The 18,941-nt window shown below is 38.2% G+C and overlaps 1 pseudogene; it reads left to right on the forward strand.

Moving 5' to 3' along the window:
* Positions 1 to 15,843: 15,843 nt before the first annotated feature.
* Positions 15,844 to 17,878, forward strand: LOC103681239 (annotated as a pseudogene).
* The last annotated feature ends 1,063 nt before the right edge of the window (positions 17,879 to 18,941 follow it).

Here is an 18,941-nt window from a genome sequence, read left to right on the forward strand (position 1 = left end):
CTGATCTTTGGGGAAAATAGCTTTCGCCTGACATGAGACTGTGTTAACTAAAGGAATTTTGTTCATATCATCTTGATAGTTTTGACTAAAAGGGTTAGCCATGTGGGTAATGAAGGATAATATTACATTATGACTTGATATTAACCTAACTAAATGGGAAACTATCAGGTATGACTTTCAGAGGAAACGTAATGAATAGAAGACTCAAAGGTAAATCACTTAACTCATTTATGCATGACTGTTTTCCGCTAGACTCTAGCCATTTTTTTTCCCATTTATTTCTTCCCTTTGGTTCTAAGCATGAAAACAATCTACAGGGACAAAAAGAAGCCTCCATAAATTCCCAATTCTTGGATTACTTAGGCAAACCAGAAGCATACAATTTGTGTTATTACAGAAAAATGTTAAAGAGGGACAAGTATTTTATTTATTTATTTTTTAATTTTTTTTTATTTTTTAAAGATTTTATTTATTTATTCGACAGAGATAGAGACAGCCAGCGAGAGAGGGAACACAAGCAGGGGGAGTGGGAGAGGAAGAAGCAGGCTCCCAGTGGAGGAGCCTGATGTGGGGCTCGATCCCAGAACGCCGGGATCACGCCCTGAGCCGAAGGCAGACGCTTAACCGCTGTGCCACCCAGGCGCCCCTGAAAAGTATTTTAAAATTAACAGAAATTCACATACAGCAACAAAATTTTGGAACTTTTAGTTTCATATATTCACTGAAAAAGCACCTTGCAACTCACAAATTTTGATTCCTGCTATTGTCTTAAATCACAGGACCAATTTCCCTCTATTATATTCATTAAAGTTTAATGTAAGCTCAACAAAAAATGTGGACTTCTAAGCCCAGATTTCCTAGTGGTGCTACAAATCAATTCCAAAAAATAATTGTGTTGGAAACACAATAGTCAACACAAGCGCGACCCAATATTTGCTGGCCCTGGTGGCAGGTTTCCACGTAGAAGTACCGTGAGACAGTGGGGAGAAACTTCACTGCCAGGCAGTCATTGGTCATTTCAGTCATTAGCTTTTGAATACTATGACATATTGTAGAGATGTCCCCAAGTAAAGCCGGGGTGAAAAAGACCTCAACAAATAGAAACAAGTGGAATACTCATCTCTATAACTGCCAATAAAATCATGTAAATTTCTGATATACAGTAAGAAGAATCATGGCTATGTGAGTTCGAAAACAAAAGTCAGAATATTGCTAAGCTTTTTGGTTAATATTCCCGAAGCTGGGGCATTTGTGATTTAAACCCTATCCCTGACCACTTAAACTATCCAGGCTCTCAGTGTTTGATTTTGTCTGGTGGTGTCGGTGGGACTCCTCTTCAGTTCAGGGGAAGAATGATCCTACCTGAGCTGTTCCTTCTGTTGCTAGAGCAGGTGTCAGAAAACACCAGACCTGGGTGACTTTCTTCTGCTAACTGTGGGAAGGAAGCGGCAGCTGTGTTATTCCTCTAGCCTTTGGGGTCCCGAACCAGTTCTCCTTCCTCTTGCCGCCTTTCAGAGTTGTCTTTTCATTGCCTATTGCATTCTTTCTGGGGTTTATAATTTTACTAAGTCAGGAGAAGCAGAGAGAAATGAAGTCTATCCCATCTTATCTGGGCTAGAAGTTCTACACTGACTAAAAGCATGAGTTTTAAAATGTGTGAGTGTTAACACTTCGAAATTTTTTTTGCACTCTGTTTTATTCCATGACTATGTTTTGATTGATCAGGTTTGCCTCTGTTTTTCATCAGTGCAAGTTATGCCTCTGCGCACTGCCCTGTAAAAGAAAAAAAAAGTTACAGTTTATGTATATTTTTGCTGCTGTTGGTGTTACTTGTCTATATTCAGCTGATATGTTCTTGAACAAATCAGATTGTCGAATTGTCTCCTGGCTCATTTTCCCATTTATAAAAATAGAGAGATTCATTGAAAATATGTCTCCGAAAATCTGTTACCAAATAAACTACTGAAGACATGAAAAATGTAAACCAGCAAATGGGGGAGATGGTTTGGCAAAGACTCTCCTGAGAGTTTGAACCAGAGATTTCTTCAAGTTTCTCAAATCAACCAGTACTTGCTTGAAATGTTTCACCATGTGACTTTAGGCTTGGCACTTTCTCTCCCTGTTAATTTTCTATTCTGTAATTCAAGTGGTTTTTTTTTTTTTTTTTTTTTTTTTTTTTTGATCTCCAAAGATTCTTCTGGTCTTCTTCGACTCTGTTTTTGTAAGCTCTATTCTGGACGTTACGTTGGACCCAATGATTGAGACAATCTTAGTAGTGTTTGAAATCATGTTACAGTCATAACATCTATACTTGTAAAAATATAATTACCAAGACATGTTAGAATCAGAATGTGGTCCAATATGTGAATGAAAGCTTGCTAGAATATAAGCCCCACGAGGGGAAACACTGAGCTGAGTTCTATGCACCATTTATCCCCAGTGTCTAGAGCAGAGGCTCAATGAATATTCATTGAATTAATAAGGGGCAGCAAAAGAAGTTAAAAAATCGATATGGCATAATTTCCAGTGAACAGAAAGATACAGCTCACCAATTAGAATGGATGCCGGCAGGTGTGGGCACCAATGTGTATGCACTACTGAGCATGAGCTGTGAGTGCAGATCCAAGAAAAAGAGACTGGAGTCTTCAAAGATTTATAGATTTCAAGGAGGGGCGGGGGCGGGGGGGAGAGGTATTTAACTGGGGGAATGATTTGAGTAAAAGGGCCCAGGTGAGAGTTCTAGAGGATAATGAGCAGAACGATCTGGTTTAATTGCAGAAATAGGACAAGAAGTTTTTAAAAGTAGCTTGGGGGGCGCCTGGGTAGCACAGTCTTAAGCGTCTGCCTTCGGCTCAGGGCGTGATCCCGGCGTTCTGGGATCAAGCCCCACATCAGGCTCCTCCGCTGGAAGCCTGCTTCTTCCTCTCCCACTCCCCCTGCTTGTGTTCCCTCTCTCGCTGGCTGTCTCTGTCAAATAAATAAATACAATCTTTAAAAATAAATAAATAAAAGTAGCTTGGAGTCCAGATATCAGAGAGTCTAATACTTTTTTTTACTCTTGTCTCAATTTACAGGGCTCTTTCATTGCTTCAAAAAAATAATAACAATAAAACAAATATCTGAGTATATTTGTCTCTCATCTTCCTTTTCATTATTATTAGATGATCTAGTTTCACTTAATTTTTAGTTTAGTTTTAAAAACCAAATGAGCCATTAACTTTTAATACAAAGCCTTAAAAATGTATTCATGACACAAAGTATAGAAATAACTTCATGCATTATAGCAATGTTTAAATGTTCTCATAAAATCAAATGAAACCTATTACTGATATTAAAAAACTGAAAGAAAAAAAGGTATATCTTCACCATATTATTCTTGGAGTCTGTGTGTTTGGTGAAATGTTTTCTATAGGGGGAAATAGGAACAACTAGGAAATTTTTCATGTGGCACGAGTAATCAGGAGAGTGGGAGGGTCACCTTACGTGTGCATAAATAAATCATATTAAGATTCCTGCACGAGTCTGACAGCCTTCCTCGACCCTGTCCTGATCTGGAAAGCACTGAAGAGAACAGTGAGTCAGAGCCATTATTTAGTTATGCAGAAGAAAAGGTTAATAAATACTAAATCCACTACTTGCCTCTCTTCTGTCCTTATATTTTCCCAGCGCTATTAACTGGGACACAGACCGTCTTCTATCAGAATCCGGAAAAATGAGAGAGATTTAATCACTGATTAAAGAAACATATCTCTGAAGAAACTATTCTTATTATTACAGAGAAACCGACCAAAACACCCATTTTAAAATTTGATTTGAACTTTGAATTTCATCGTATACACTGTATATATGAAGAATGCCTGTAATAATGAATGAGGTATCAGAATGCCATTCTGGCTTAAGCAAGGGAGTCTAAGACCAGAGCCCACTATTGTGTTCACTCCACCCAAAGGCATAAAGGCTTCATTCTAGGAAAACTAAAAGATAGAGGGTTGCCTCCAAACAATGAAAATGTGTATATGATGTTAAGTCTTATAGTAACCTAAATTTCCTTCTCCTAAATTGGCAAAATTTGACCCACTGACATAACACAAAGCAGTGACCTTGAGAATTGGTTTTACACCTTTCAAATGTTAATTCGTCACCTCCTAACTAATTCAACTTCTCCCTCTGAAGGAACATTGCAATTTACTGAAGGAGCACACAGAAACATTTCAAAGCCTCCCCTTCATTAACTTTAAAAGATTCTAATCTCAATGATCTCCATAGGCCAATTTATTAAAAGAAAAATTAGTTTAGTACTTGGTGAGTGGAACCTCAGAGCCTAAATTAATCAGTTCAGCACCAACATCATTGTGGTGGGCTAACTGCAATCATCTTCCCTTTTAAATCCTTCTCTTATCTCCTGTATCTTCCCAGAGCCCTGTAGGACCTGTGGTTTTCCCCTATTGTTTCATTCTTTCATGCATCCTTATATTCACTACAGGAAAACTTACACGGCTCTTCATGTCATTATTATTTTTCAATTTTAATACTGTTTTTATTTAATCAAATAAATCCAAAATCTTGCCATTTTAAAATGCAATCCACATAAAAATGAGTCATATATTTTATATCCTTGATTTAGAACAAGCACTCAAAACCCAATTATAATATTACATTTACAACACATCTTGATTTGAAAGTTAAATTTTATCAAATGTATTTCATCTGTATTTAGATGTTTTAAGATTCACAGTTGAAAAAGAATATTCATATACCCAAGTTGTTCCAAACATACCTTGAAACTTTTCAATAACTGAATCAAATATCAGTTTAAAGTTAAATTTAACACTAATTAAAATTAAGCCAAATTTTAAAATCCCATTCTTCTTATTGCTGAGTAGTATCCCATTGTTCGGATGGACCACAGTGTGTTTATTGATTCATCCAGTGAAGGATATTCAAGCTGTTTCCAGATTTTGGCAGTTGTAATAGAGCTGCTATAAATATTTGCATACAGGTTTGTGTGTGAGCATAATGTTTCGTTCTTCTAGGGTAAATATCCAAGAGAGGGAATGCTGGCATACGGTTAAGTCTATGTTTAACCTCGCGGAAAACAGTCAGTCTTCCAGAGTGCTTGTATTATCTTGCATTCTCACCAACAATATAGCAGTGTTCCACTTGCTTCGTATTCTCACCAGCCTTTGGTTTGGTGAGTTTCTTTCTTTTTCTTTCTTTCTTTCTTTCTTTCTTTCTTTCTTTCTTTCTTTCTTTCTTTCTTTCCTTCTTTCTTTTCCTCCCTTCCTTCCTTCCTTTCTTTCATTCTTTCTTTCTTTAAAAAAAGATTTTATTTATTTGTTAGAGAGAGAGAGGGAGCATGAGTAGGGGAGGAGGGGTAGTGGGAGAGGGAGAAGCAGACCGCCCCCACCCCTGAAGCATGATCCCAGGACCCCAGGATCATAAACTAAGCTGAAAGCAGATGCTTAACCCACTGAGCTACCTAGGCAGCCCTATTTATTTATCTTTAAAGACTTATTTAGGGACATCTGGGTGGCTCAGTCGATTAAGTGTCTGCTTTCCACACACATTATGATCTCGGGGTTCCTGGAATCGAGCCCCATGTGGAGCTCTCTGCTCGGTGGGGAGCCTGCTTCTCCCTCTCCCTCTGCCTGCTGTTCCCCCTGCTTGCGCATGCTGTCTCTCTCAGTCAAATAAATAAATAAATGAAGTCTTAAAAAAGAGAGAGAGAGAGAGAGACTTACTTATTTTGGAGAGAGAACACAAGCAGGAGGGGCAGAGGGAGAGGGAGAGAGAATCTGAAGCAGACTCCGCACTGAGTGTGGAGCCCCATTCGAGGCTCAGTCTCAGGACCCTGAGATCATCACCTGAGCTAAAACCAGGAGTCGGATGTTTAACTGACTGTGCCACCGGGCACCCCCGGTGAGTCACATTACTTTGGGCCATTCTAATGTGTGTACTGTGGTGCCTTTCCCTTGGAGCTTATGATGGTGAACATCACTTTACGTGTTGAATTGCCTCCCATATCTCCTCTCTGGAGAAGTGTCTGTTCAAGTATCTACTCAGGTTTCAAAATTGATTACCTGCGTCCCTGTGGGAAATAACTTTATTAACTAGAGTACAGGGCTTCGTAGAGGTCCCTTTGCCTTTGGTCCTACAGACTATTACTTCCCAAAGTTATTCAGGTCAGCACCTTTTCCCATCTCACTTGTTTCATGCGGTTCATTCCCCATGAGGTTGTGTCATACCTTTGCAGAACTGTTAAACTGAGGCTTATTAATCACTTTTAGAGTTTATTTGAGCAAAATCGATTGGAATTGGGTAGTGCCCAACAGGAAGTGGTTGGAAGTGCTCCTCCAACAGGAGCCAGGGGAAGCCTTGCATAGAGACGAGGCTGAAGCAAAGCAAGGAAATGATTTGATTGTCTGTAGCTGAAGCAGTCGCCTTATTCGGGAAAGCCTAGCTGGCTGTTTGTGGTTGGCTGTTTGTGATTGGCTGTCCTTAGGTTTTGATTCCTTAACCTCGAGGCATTTCAGGCTTAGGTTTTGGTTTGCTTACATGGGCTGCTATGGCATTAAAGCCACCTCAGTCTAAAGGCCTCCTTGTTTGATTATTTTACAATTCAGTCGGATTGGTTTGTCAGCATCTGCATTTCATTCTGAGATCTCAGAACTGCCTAAATTATTTTCTAAAATCTGCGTTAGGGTTTGTCCTCTGGGCTGTAAAGTTCTGATAGGTTTTGACAAACGCATAGTATCATATGCCCACCATTATATATTATAAAGAAGAGCTTCACTGCCTTAAATAAATCTTCTGTGCTTCACTAATTCAACCCTCCCCATCCCCAATCCAAACCCAACCACTAATGTATTTACTGTCTCTATAGTTTTGACTTTTCCAGAATATCATAATTGGGAACATAAAGAATGCAACTTTTTTAGACTGGCTTTTTCACTCAGCAATATGTATTTAAGAGTCATCCAAGTCTTTCTGTGCTTGGAAGCACGTTGCTTTTTATCATTGAATAGTATTCCATTGAATGGATTGAAGAACATTTTAATTCTAGCTTTTGGCAATTATGAATAAAGATGCTATAAACATTTGGACAAAGGTTTTTTTGTGGCCATACATTTTCAAATCAGTTGGGTACATACCTAGGGGTACAATTGTTGGATCATAAGGTAAGACTATGTTTAGCTTTGAAAGAAACAGCCAAATAGTCTTCAAAGTGGCTGCGTCATTTTGCAATCTCAGCAGAAATTAATAAGAGCTCCTCGCCAGCAATTGGTATTGTCAGTTTTTTGGATTTGAGGCTGGAGCCCTACTCGAATGTGACTGCCGTCTTTCTAAAAAGAGGAAGAGCTACTAGGGATACAGGCACAGATAGAAGACCACGGGAAGTCAAGTATGAAGACAGCCATCTGCTACCCAAAGAGGGGCTTCAGGAGAATCCAAACCTACCAATACCTGTTCTTGGACTTCCAACTTCCAGAACTGTGAGAAAATAAATTTTTGTCATTTAAGCCACCCAGTCTGTGGTATTTTGCTTTGGCTGCCCTAGCAAACTAATCCACTAGGTTCTGTAGGTTTTCTCTTAAGTTTTCTTCTAGAAGTTTTATATTTTTAAATTGATATTTAGGTCTATAATCCACTTTGAGTAAGTTTCCATGACAGGTATAAAGTCTGTGTCAGGTTCATTTTTAGAGATTTTATTTTATTTTTTTTCAAGAATTTTATTTATTTGACAGAGATAGAGACAGCCAGCGAGAGAGGGAACACAAGCAGGGGGAGTGGGAGAGGAAGAAGCAGGCTCCTAGCAGAGGAGCCTGATGTGGGGCTCCATCCCACAAAGCCGGGATCACGCCCTGAGCCGAAGGCAGACGCTTAACCGCTGTGCCACCCAGGCACCCCTCAGGTTCATTTTTAATTTTAATTTTTTTTGCATATGGATGTGGGATTATACCAGTACCAATTATTGCAAAGACTATTCTTTTTCCATTGAATTGCTCTTGCACGTTTGTCAGAGATCAAGGGACTATTTTTGTGTGGGGTTATTATTATTTTAATATTTAAATAAGTGAATTTAAATTAAAAATTAAAACCAAATATTTGAAAATATGGTAATGATCTAGTTAGCTCAATAGTAATTACAAGGCTATAAACTGATCATGTAACTTATTGAATCACCTATCTCACCTTGAATTCTTTTTTTTTTTTTTTCATAGATGAGGTCAGATTGAGCTATCCCTTAGAAGAGAACATTGAACTGAATACCAATTATTTAGATTGACATTTGGGGGAATCCAGCTTCAGGCCAAAATTTTCTATGAGATCTTTCAGGTCCCACCCTAGACGACAGCAGAGTCCTTACCTGAGAGACTTGCTGGGGGATAGCTGCCCTCCCCACACTGGACAGCCAGTGCATTCCAGTCTCAAGGGGGTTGCAGTCAAGGACGCAGCCATGGTTAATTCCCGCCCCCAACCCTGCCTCCCACCCACTTGCCATATCTGCATTATGCTCACCAGTACGAAACTTTAGCATGCTATAGTTGTTTTGATCACGTTTTATCATTTTTCCCTGTTTCTTTGTTTCTCCAGATTCCATCTGGCTAGGCAAACATTCTCATGGTTTTCAATATGCATTTTCTTCACATCTGGGGTGAGGAAATTCGTAAAAATTCTCAGGAAATTAGTGACACGCTTATTTTCAGAGCAGTATTTCATTCGAGTGTTATGAAATTTAACACTCGATACATTTAAAGTGAAGATAGATTCGTTGATAATTTCTCTTGCGTTTAACTCCAGGATGGCCGAAGTCGCTGCTTAAGATAGTCTTACTACATCTGTAAAAGCATTTGTTCCTTTATCATGTCACTTTTCTCAGAGTTATGAGGTATCGCATCTCTTCACAACCCTCAAAAAATTCTATAGAATTTTAAGCTAAATTCATTTGGAGAATATTTTTTCCTAATGCTCCAGCAGATTCACACAACAGCTGCTGGGCTCTCCTGCAAACAGTTTAGTAACATAAAGATCTGGAAAAAGTGCTGTTCAGGGCTCACTCTATATGCCAGGCCTGGGCTTTGTCACTTGTAATTGAACCATAAGCCTCCCCAGATTATTGTATAAGTAGTGATTCCATCTCTAGTATTGTGTAAAATCCATAATACTTAAAAAGCTGTTACATCTATTTATCCAGCTGACACCTGCACACACGAATACACAGTATTTCAAAATGGAAACATACTGCAAATTCACTGCAGAAACAACCATCTCTCTCGTATTAAATTTCGCAGCAGAAATCATAGTAGATAAAAGGGGAACAGACTCTGGGCTACCTGTACTGCATACATTTGAGTTTACAGAATGAAGCTTTCTAAGTTATCATAACTTAGAATTTTAAATGTTTGAATATAAAATAGCTTTAGTTAATACTCTCCTAAAATACTGATAATGACACACATATATATACACATATGGAGACACACACACACGTGTGTGTGTGTATGTGTGTGTGTATTTTTAACAAAAGCTATTACATAATAAAAGTATAAGTTCTCATCTGGGGCAATCTGATTCTTACCACAAGAGAGTACTGACTGTGATTGGTTTGGACCTCTTTGGTCAATAGTGGAGATGCTATTAGTTCGTAAGATGATTTCATAAAATCTTTGGAGTCCCTGACTTCATAGAGTCCACAAACTAGTAAGGGGGACATGTAAACAAAGTCATTAAAGCAGAAATAGTAAATATTTCAATAGAGGTAGATGCACTGCTTCAGGTAAGCATAAAAGGGGTGAAGAAGTCAGACTGTGTATGTCTGGAAAAGTCAGAGGTGCTCGCAGAAGAGATCACTATGCCGGATATTGAGGGAAAGTAGAAGTTCCATCGCCAAGCAGAGAAAGAAAAGCATTTTAGGAAGAACGTGTACTCTGTGTAAAGTCATGAAAGCTCTGTTTAACAGAATAGAAATAGTTTTGGATGCCATAACATAGAATATGTGCAGCAAAGAAGCTTCTCTCACTGAGGATGAAATAAAGTCTCAATAAAATAAGGGGTGATCGGAATATGATGACATCATCCAGCACTTAAATCAAACTTTGAAGATTTGAGGGAGTTCCACATGGTTGTTGTTTTTTGTTTTGTTTTGTTTTTTGGTATTTAAACTGAAATATTTAATTCAGTCAATAGGCAAGTGTTCACTGAGAAAAGCACAAGAGAACACAAATAAAGTGTATGTATTATATTTGAAGAAGGAATTGTATTAAAGATCTGTATCTGTATGATTGACATATAACTGACCAGCCCCAAAGAAAAGCCAGTGGATATGCACATTTGAGGGTCCACCGTCAAAATAATGAAAATGCCTCAGCAAAGTTAGCTTTAGGGAAAGTCTACCACTCACTAAGTACAGCCACCAGTATGGATCATCTAATCTGCCTTTCAGTGTATCACTGAGAAGAAAGAAAGTGCAAGCAAGGATTACTTAAGAACAGTTTTAATGTGAAAGAAAGGGACCCAAATGCATAATAGGAAATCTTCAGGAGAAAAGAGAGAATGTAGAAAACTTCAAAAAAAGAAAAACTTCAAAAAACTTCAAAACAAACCAAAAAAAAAGAGAATGCAGAAAACGGGGGGCACCATTTCTTTTCCACTGACAAAATATGAGAAACAACTACCTTGCTAACTAATGAGTGAATAAAAATAGGCAGATTTTGGAAAAAAGAAAGCATTTGGAAGAAGGGACCCTCCCTTTTAGATGGCTTTTAGCCTAAGAGCACCCTGAAGTTGGCACCACTTTGAGTGGTTAAGATCATGGGAGAAAACATACACTTTTTCTGTCCTGAAGAAATGAGAACAGAGTTCAGAGTGACCAGACACACTGGAGAGTCTTGGAGGAAATCCGGAAAAAGTGAGAGAAAGAAAGGGGAATCCTCTAATTCTATGTTTAAGTTTTGCAACGCTTTGTTCGATCCCTGGTCTAACCTTATCCATGCATGTGTATAACAGACTCCAAACCGCGGAGTTCAGTAGGAGACCCACCAAGTTAATCAAGACAAAATTCAACCATTTTGAAGGAGTAAAGCAGAACTCAGAGTTTCTAAATTATAGAATTCATGATGTGAGGTTACAGTACAGAATTACTCAGCAAAGAAGAATAGGAAAATATTACCCACTCCCAAAAGAAGAGAGGACAAAGAAAGACTGAGCCCCAAAATGACCCAGATGTTGGAAACAGCCGGCAGGATTTAAAAATGGATTTTACAACGATGCTGAATAAAGTAAAGGGGAAATGTACTCATAACAGATGAATAAACAGAAATTCTCAACAGAGAAATAAATTTAAATGAAAATTCTAGAATGTGGAATGTAATATCTGAAGTTTAAAATTCAGTGAATGGATTTAGCAAAATGGAGGTGGCAGAAGAAAAGGCAAGTAACCTTGAAGATAAATCAGTAGAATTTGTCTAATCTGAAGAAATAACAGAAAAAGACAGGGGGAGAAAAGGATGAGCACTTCAGGAACTTGTGAGATAATATGCAAATGTCTAATATACAAGTGTAATTGAGTCCCAGAAGGAAAACAGAGAGAGCACAGGAGAGAAAAAAATATGTGAAAAATAGTGGTTCTGCGGGACGCCTAGGTGGCTCAGTCAGATAAGTGTCCAGCTCTTGATTTCGGCTCAGGTCAAGATCTCGCAACTCTGAGATGGGCTCTGCACTTAGAGGGGAATCTGCTTCTCTCCCTCTCCCTCTGCCCCTCCCTCCATTTGTGATCTCTCTCTCTAAAATAAATAAATAGATAATTTGAAAAATACATATTTAAAAAAATATAAAATAATGGTTGTGACTTCCACTTCTGGCCGATATGGAGTAACATGGACCAGATTTACCCTCCTATGTAAAGCAACAGCAACAACAATAAAAATTAAACAAGATACATGAAACAACAGTTTTCAAGACACCAGACATCAAACAATAAAGGACAGTGATGACTAGAGATGGGAAATAAGGTTAGTACTACGATTTCTCCAGCTTACTGCCCTAAGAGAGTTCCCAGGCTATAATGAATGGAAAACGAACCCACTTGGGCCCAGTCTCCCCAGTCAGCTCTGATGAGACAGAGCTGAGAGTCTGAGGAGAACAAAAGAGTTGAAGTTTGTAGGACAGAATATTAGAGTTACAGAGAGAAATTCCTGGAGATTACAGAGGGTCCTCTTTAGGCAAACAGAGAGAACTGATAGGGGCATGTATATGGTGAGGAGACTCTGTGAGGCCATAGAAGGAATGATCAGAAAGGATTTAGAGGGAACAGTGCCTGGTACTCAACAGAGCTAGGAATAGTGCCTGTCCTTACCATTCTGAGTTACACTCTGGAAAGGAAAAAGATGTTGCTTTGAGAAATTAAGGAAGACCTAAACACATGCAAAGATACACTGTGTTCATGGTCAGAAGACTCCATATTCTTAAGATGTCAGTTCTTCCTGAATTCACTTACAGGTTCAATGCAATCCCAATCAAAACCCCAGCAGATTATTTTGCATAAATTGACAAATTGATTCTAAAATCCATATAGAATGTAAGTACCTAAAACAGCAAAAATAAATTTGAAGAAGAACAAAGTGGGAGGACTAATGCCTCCTGATTTAATACTTATTATAAAGCTACAGCAATCAAGACAGTATGATACTGGCATAGAGACAAAGAGATCAAAGGAATAGACTGAAGAGTCCAGAAATACGTCCATCCATACATGGATAACTTATTTCCACAAAAATGCCAAAGCAATTCAATGGACGAGAGATAATCTTTTAACAAGGTAATGGAACAGGTGGATATCTACACATAAAAATGAACGTTTATCCATATCTTTCTATTATATTGAAAAATTAGCTCAAAATGGGTCATAGACCTAAATGTAAAATCGAACACTACAAAACTTCAAGGAAAAATTTATGAGAAAATCCTTGTAATCTTCAGTTAGGTAAATATTTTTAGATATGACCCCAAAAATATGATTAAAAAAAATCAGCAAGTAGCATGATGGTTGCCAGGGGCGGGGGAGAAGGAAATGGGGAGTTGTTAATTAATAGATATAGAGTTACAGTTTTGCAAGATGGAAAAGTTCTGGAGATTGATTATACAACAATGTGAATGTACTTAACACTAAATTGTACAGTTAAAAGTGGTTGAAATGGTAGATTTCTTTCATCACCAGCAGACATGCCCTTTGAGAGATGCTAATGGGAATTCTTCAGGCTGAAGGAAAATGACACCATATTGAAATTCAATCTTCAAGTAGGAATGAAGAGCACTGGAAATAATGAGACTTAACACAATGCCAAGAGAGTCAGTTCATCAGGAAGACATAGTATTCATAAATGTTTTTTCTCTCATAACAGCTTCAAAATTCATGAGCTAATGACAGAATCAAGGGGAGAAAAAAACAATTCTATAATCATAGTTGAAGATTTTTAACACTATTTTTCAGCAATTGATAGAACTAAAGAAAATCAGTAAAGATATAGATGGATCTAGGATGGCTGGGTGGCTCAGTTGGTTAAGGAGCTGACTCGATTTCAGCTCAGGACATGATCTCAGGGTCCTGGGATTGAGCCCCAAGTCCTGCTCCATGCTCAGCTAGGAGTCCGCTTGAGGATTTTCTTTCTATCCCTCTCTCCCTCTCCCCCTGCCCCTCTGCCTGTTCTCTCTCTCGCTCTCTTTAAAAAAAAAAAAAAAAGATATAGATGGATCTGAACACCTATCAACATCTTGACCTAAATGATATTTATAGCACACTACACTCAACACTAGTTGCATTATACATATTCTTTTCAAGTGTACCTGATATGCTTACTGAGATAAATCATATGCTGGGCCGTCCAACAAGTCTTAAATAAGTTTAAAAGGATTGGAAGCATACAAGATATGTTTTCTGAGCATAACAGATTTAAGTTGGAAATCAATAACAACAAGACATTTTGGAAAATCACTGAAATTATAGAAAACCCTCCTCATTTCTTTAGTGAAGAAATTACCAAAGAAATGATAAAATATTTTGAACTGAATAATAACGAAGCATAAAATCATAAAGCTTTTAAAGGGAAACATAAGATAGTATCTTTGCGACTTGTGAAAAGCAAAGTTCTGAAATGTAAAGCAATCACCATAATAGAAAGAATTGATTAGTTCAATGTATCAGAATTAAAAACCACTTAACAAAAGGCATTATTAATAAACTGAAGACATGGGGCACCTGTGTGGCTCCATTGGTTAAGTGTCCCACTCTCGGTTTCAGCTCAGGGTCATGATCTCAGGGTCCTGAGATTGAGCCCATGTCAGGCTCTGTGCTCAGAGCCAAATCTGCTTGAGGTTCTTCCTCCCTTCCTTTCCCTCCCTCTCTGCTCCTCTCCTCTGTTTCTCCCCGTTTGTGCTCTCTCTAAGATAAATACATAAGTAAGTAAATAAATAAATAAAATATTTTAACATAAATAAATAAAAATAAACTGAAGAGGCATGCCACAGATTTGAAGAAAATATGTATTGTAAAATATGGGTCTGACAAAGGACTGGGATGCAAGGTATATAAAGAACTCCCACAATTCAATAATAAAAACAAAATAGCTTGAATTGAATACGCACATCAACAGGCATATGAAAATGTGGTCAATATTATTAGTCATCTGGGTGATGCAAATTAAGACTACATAGATATACCACTACACACACATCAGAATGAATAAAATTAGAAAGATTATTAATACCACATTTTGGTAAGGACGTGCAGCAACTGGAAAGCTCATATATTGTTGTTGGGAATGTCAATGTGACAACTATTATGGCAAAAGATCTAGCATTTTCTTGTAAAACTAAATATACATTAACCTATGATCCAGTAATTCCATCTCTAGGTATTTACTTAAGATAAATAAAAGCCCATATGCACATAAAAAGACTTGTACAAAAGTATTCAAATCAGCTTTATTCATAATAGTCCAAAATGGAAAATAACCCAGAGATCTTAAAATAGGAGAATGATAAACAAAGTAGGGCATATTCAAATAATGGAATACTACTCAGCAATGAAAAGAATCAACTATTGTCAGGCAACAGTATGACTAAATCTCAAAAACATTATGTTGAGCAAAAGAAGCCAGACAAAAATTGTACATACTATATTATTTAATTTTTATGAAGTTTTAAAACAGTCAAAATCAATCAATGATAGAAATTTTGAATAGTGGTTTTCTTGGGGTGGGATTAGTATCAGTAATTGGAAGGGGCATAAAGGATCTTTCTGGGATGATAGTGATGTTCTGTAATGACAGGCTTTGGGTTATGCAAGTATTTGCACTTCTCAGAACTCAGAAAAATTTGTGCATTACATTGCATGTAAATTTTACATCGAAAGAAAAAGAAAAACGAATATTGAAATCTAGTTAATGACAGGAATGCTGAAGTACCTAGAAGGACATACATTTGTCTTCAAGTTCTTGTAAAATGCATGGAAACATGCAATGTATAGATGTAGGAATAAATTTATAAAAAAGCAAGTATAGTAAAATGTTGATGCTAGAATCTAGATGATGGGTATATTGTCATTCACTCTAAAATTCTTTCAATTTTGCCCTGTTTCAATATTTTGCTAATAGATTTTTTGAAAAAGTTCTATACCCAACACCTTGAGAGAGAAGAGAAAACATAGCATTGGGGTGCACTGGGCCTGCGGGGCTGGAGCTGGAAGGGTCTGTGTTGGCAGTAAAGATGATGTTAGGGATCTTGGAAGAACTGCCAACAGGTCTGATGTTCAAGAAACCACCCCCCAACTCTTGGATGTGAACCCTCATGACAGAAAGTGGCCTCAGAAGTGAGTCTGAGCATCTCCAAGTCACAAGTGGAACCACTGTACCTAATGGTTTTGCACAGACAGCTGCAGATGAAGTGAGAGAGAAATTGAGCTCATCGTGCAAACTGTAGAAATGAAGTGAGATGTATTTTGATGTTTCAGTGGAAAGTCTGGCTCAGGTTTATTGCCTGAAATCGGTTGATGGTTTATTTATGGTTGTTTGGGAGTTCGAAGATTACCAGTTCAAAGAAACAGAAGAAGTTCTAAAGGATTTCGAAGAATCGGCTAGAAACTCCCATGCTCAGACCCTTAAAAAATATGGAAAATTAATGCCAGTTTCAAGGAAAAAATTACAAAAAGATAAATCAGAATTCAAGTAAAGGTAAGATTGATAATGGACGAGGAGACAAAACAGAAGACAAAGATGTTCAGAGTTTGCTAACACTGGCTTAGAGTCACATGTCTTCTTCGACTGAGGAAAATCCAGCTATCAAAGTGATACCAACAGTAGTAGGTTCTGACTTGGCATCTTGCAAAGATGAGACTGACGAAAGCTCAAAATGAGAAACCAGTCCTCAAGTGTTAAAGTTTAGAGTCGCATGCAAAAAAGTTTAGAGAAACACGCTGTACCTCAACTCAGGCTGCAAGAAATCTAGAGGTACTGTTCAGGATTAATTTACGTGGAAAGTTGACATGACCAACTATCACATGGAGACTCTTTTGAAAATCCATGATAATCAAATCATTGCAGGCATTGCACTGGCAGAAGAGAGTCTCCACCAAAGAAACATCTCACATTTTGGACCTACAACTCAGATCTGCTCTCCCTACGGGATGCTCAGGCTCTGTGTTCCTCAATCCGCTGAGAGCATAGCTGATGGGATTATGGAACAGGGACATTACCAAGAGAGGGGGCTGTAGAAGCTGGTGATAATAATACATTGGCTGTGAATAGGGCGCCAAGTAGTAGCTCCTCTTGATTGACCAAGAGCCAACTTAAAGAAGGCAAACTGTCCTGGGGCTTGCCCATAAGTGCTGTTCAATGGGATACCTACCTGTAATTGACCACAGAGACCTGGCTCTGTTGATATTATTGTAGCAGATATGCCATTTGGAAAAAGGATGGCCTCCAAGAAGAGAAACTGTAACCTTTATCCAGCTTGCTTACAGAGTTGAACTGTATCTGTGGACCTGAGACAGGCCAGGCTATGCTACTTACCAGGACCGGAAATGCTCTACCAGGGTATTATCTCTAATGAGACACATCTGGCATAAGGCAGCTACTATCTGGCGAGCACAGAGGGTCTTCCTGCAGGAGTTTGTGTTCTGAAACCTCCATCCCACGCTGTTGATCATCCTTCAGAAGAAGATGGAGAAAGAGAACTCTCTGGTAATGCAAAGAATGCAGGATTGGTACTTCCCAACACTGGAAATGTCAGCACGAACAACAGAGAAAACTCGCTTTAACAAAAGTGAGGTTGGCACTATTTAAACTGTTCTAAGGCTCTTCACTCTGATTAGCGAAAGATGTGAATGTCATGTGATGGGATTGAAAAAGATCGTATTAGGAAGCAGAGCTTTTGTTTAGATCTGTTCTGAAGAAGTAGCTGGGCATTTAGTACTTTCCTGAAAATGCTTCAAAAATGCCCAGATAAAAGCCTACTGAAATGCCCTGGGATTTGGGTTTAGAACAGTTTGTTTTCAGGTTTTAGAGCAGTTCTTGTTTCCCACTGCATTACCTCGACCTTAAAAAACGAAGTCCAGGACAAGGCGAAATCTCACGGGACCTACAGGAAAGTTTGCCATCTGCCTTGAAAATGAAAATAGGCACCCGTTATTCAGATTAATATGCAGAACTAAAATAGAAGACTGGATTTATCGAAGGAAGTGCAAAGATCTTTTTTCTATTAGTATAGGAAATGTCTATGTATAAACAGTAGCAAATACACTGATAGATGAAGCATGGGAACAATAAGCCAGATTAAAAGCAAATTCATTTTTCTTTCAGCAAAAAAAAAAAAAAAAAAAAAAGAAAGAAAACAGCATTAAAAAAAAAAAGATGCTCTAAACAAGGAGTATTCAGACAGCAACAATCTCTTAGATCCTATCTCCTAAATATGCACAAAATCAATAGGAGGATGGGAAGTATAGACTGAGGCAAACTCCCCAAAAGACAAAAAGATGGAGAAATAGAAGAACAAGGATAAGAAAATTAGAGAATTAGGCAACATTAACTAAGTCATATTCCAGGCAGTGAGAATTGAAAACATGTGACAAAAGAAATTATCAAAGAAGAAGGAGGAGGAGGAGGAGGGGGTAGGGAGAGGAGGAGGAGAAGATAATAAAAAATATTTCCAACAACAGGTTGAAAAGAACACGCTTTCCTCAACTGAGCAACTAAGTGCGTAGCACAGTGACTAGGGGGAAAAAATGACCACTACCAAGAAATTTCAGAATACTAGGGAAAAAGATATGATTTGGAAAACTTCCAAACATAGTGCAGGGGAGGGGCTGGGGTGTGGGGTGGGATGAGGAGGGCAGCAGAAGTTGTCAACAAGGCTGGGGACCACAATGGCATTTGACTCTTAATTGCACCACTGTTGTCAGAAGATGATGGAATTGTGTCTTCCAAATTCTGAGAGAATTATTTCCAATCTAGGATTTTATGGTCAAACAGTCAAGCGGTGAGATTTTAAAAGATGCAAAATATTGATCTTCATTCATCCTTTCTCAGGAACCTACTGGATGATGCTCAATCTTTTTAGAAAAGATATGGAATTTGGGAAACAAAACCCAACTAGAGAGCCAAGTGAAGTTAATTCCTGACGTGGTGGAGAAGAGAAATCCTAGAATCATGGCAGGGAAGTGGGTCCAGGAAGCAAACTCACCCAGTTAGAGCAAGAACATCCAGGGATCCTGGAAGGATTGTTCTAAGAAACAAAATAGCCACAGTTGCTTATTGTTTATGGACATGTTCTGGGGAGCTTTAGTCACACTAATGGGAGGGAGTTTAGGCATGAATCAGTGGAAGGTACATAAGAAATGAATTAAACAAATAAGAGGCATTGATTGAAGCCAGGGAAATAAAGTTATACAA

The sequence above is a fragment of the Ursus maritimus genome, unplaced genomic scaffold (genome assembly GCF_017311325.1).
Source record: "Ursus maritimus isolate PB19 unplaced genomic scaffold, ASM1731132v1 scaffold_9, whole genome shotgun sequence".
In the NCBI taxonomy this organism is placed as follows: domain Eukaryota; kingdom Metazoa; phylum Chordata; class Mammalia; order Carnivora; family Ursidae; genus Ursus; species Ursus maritimus.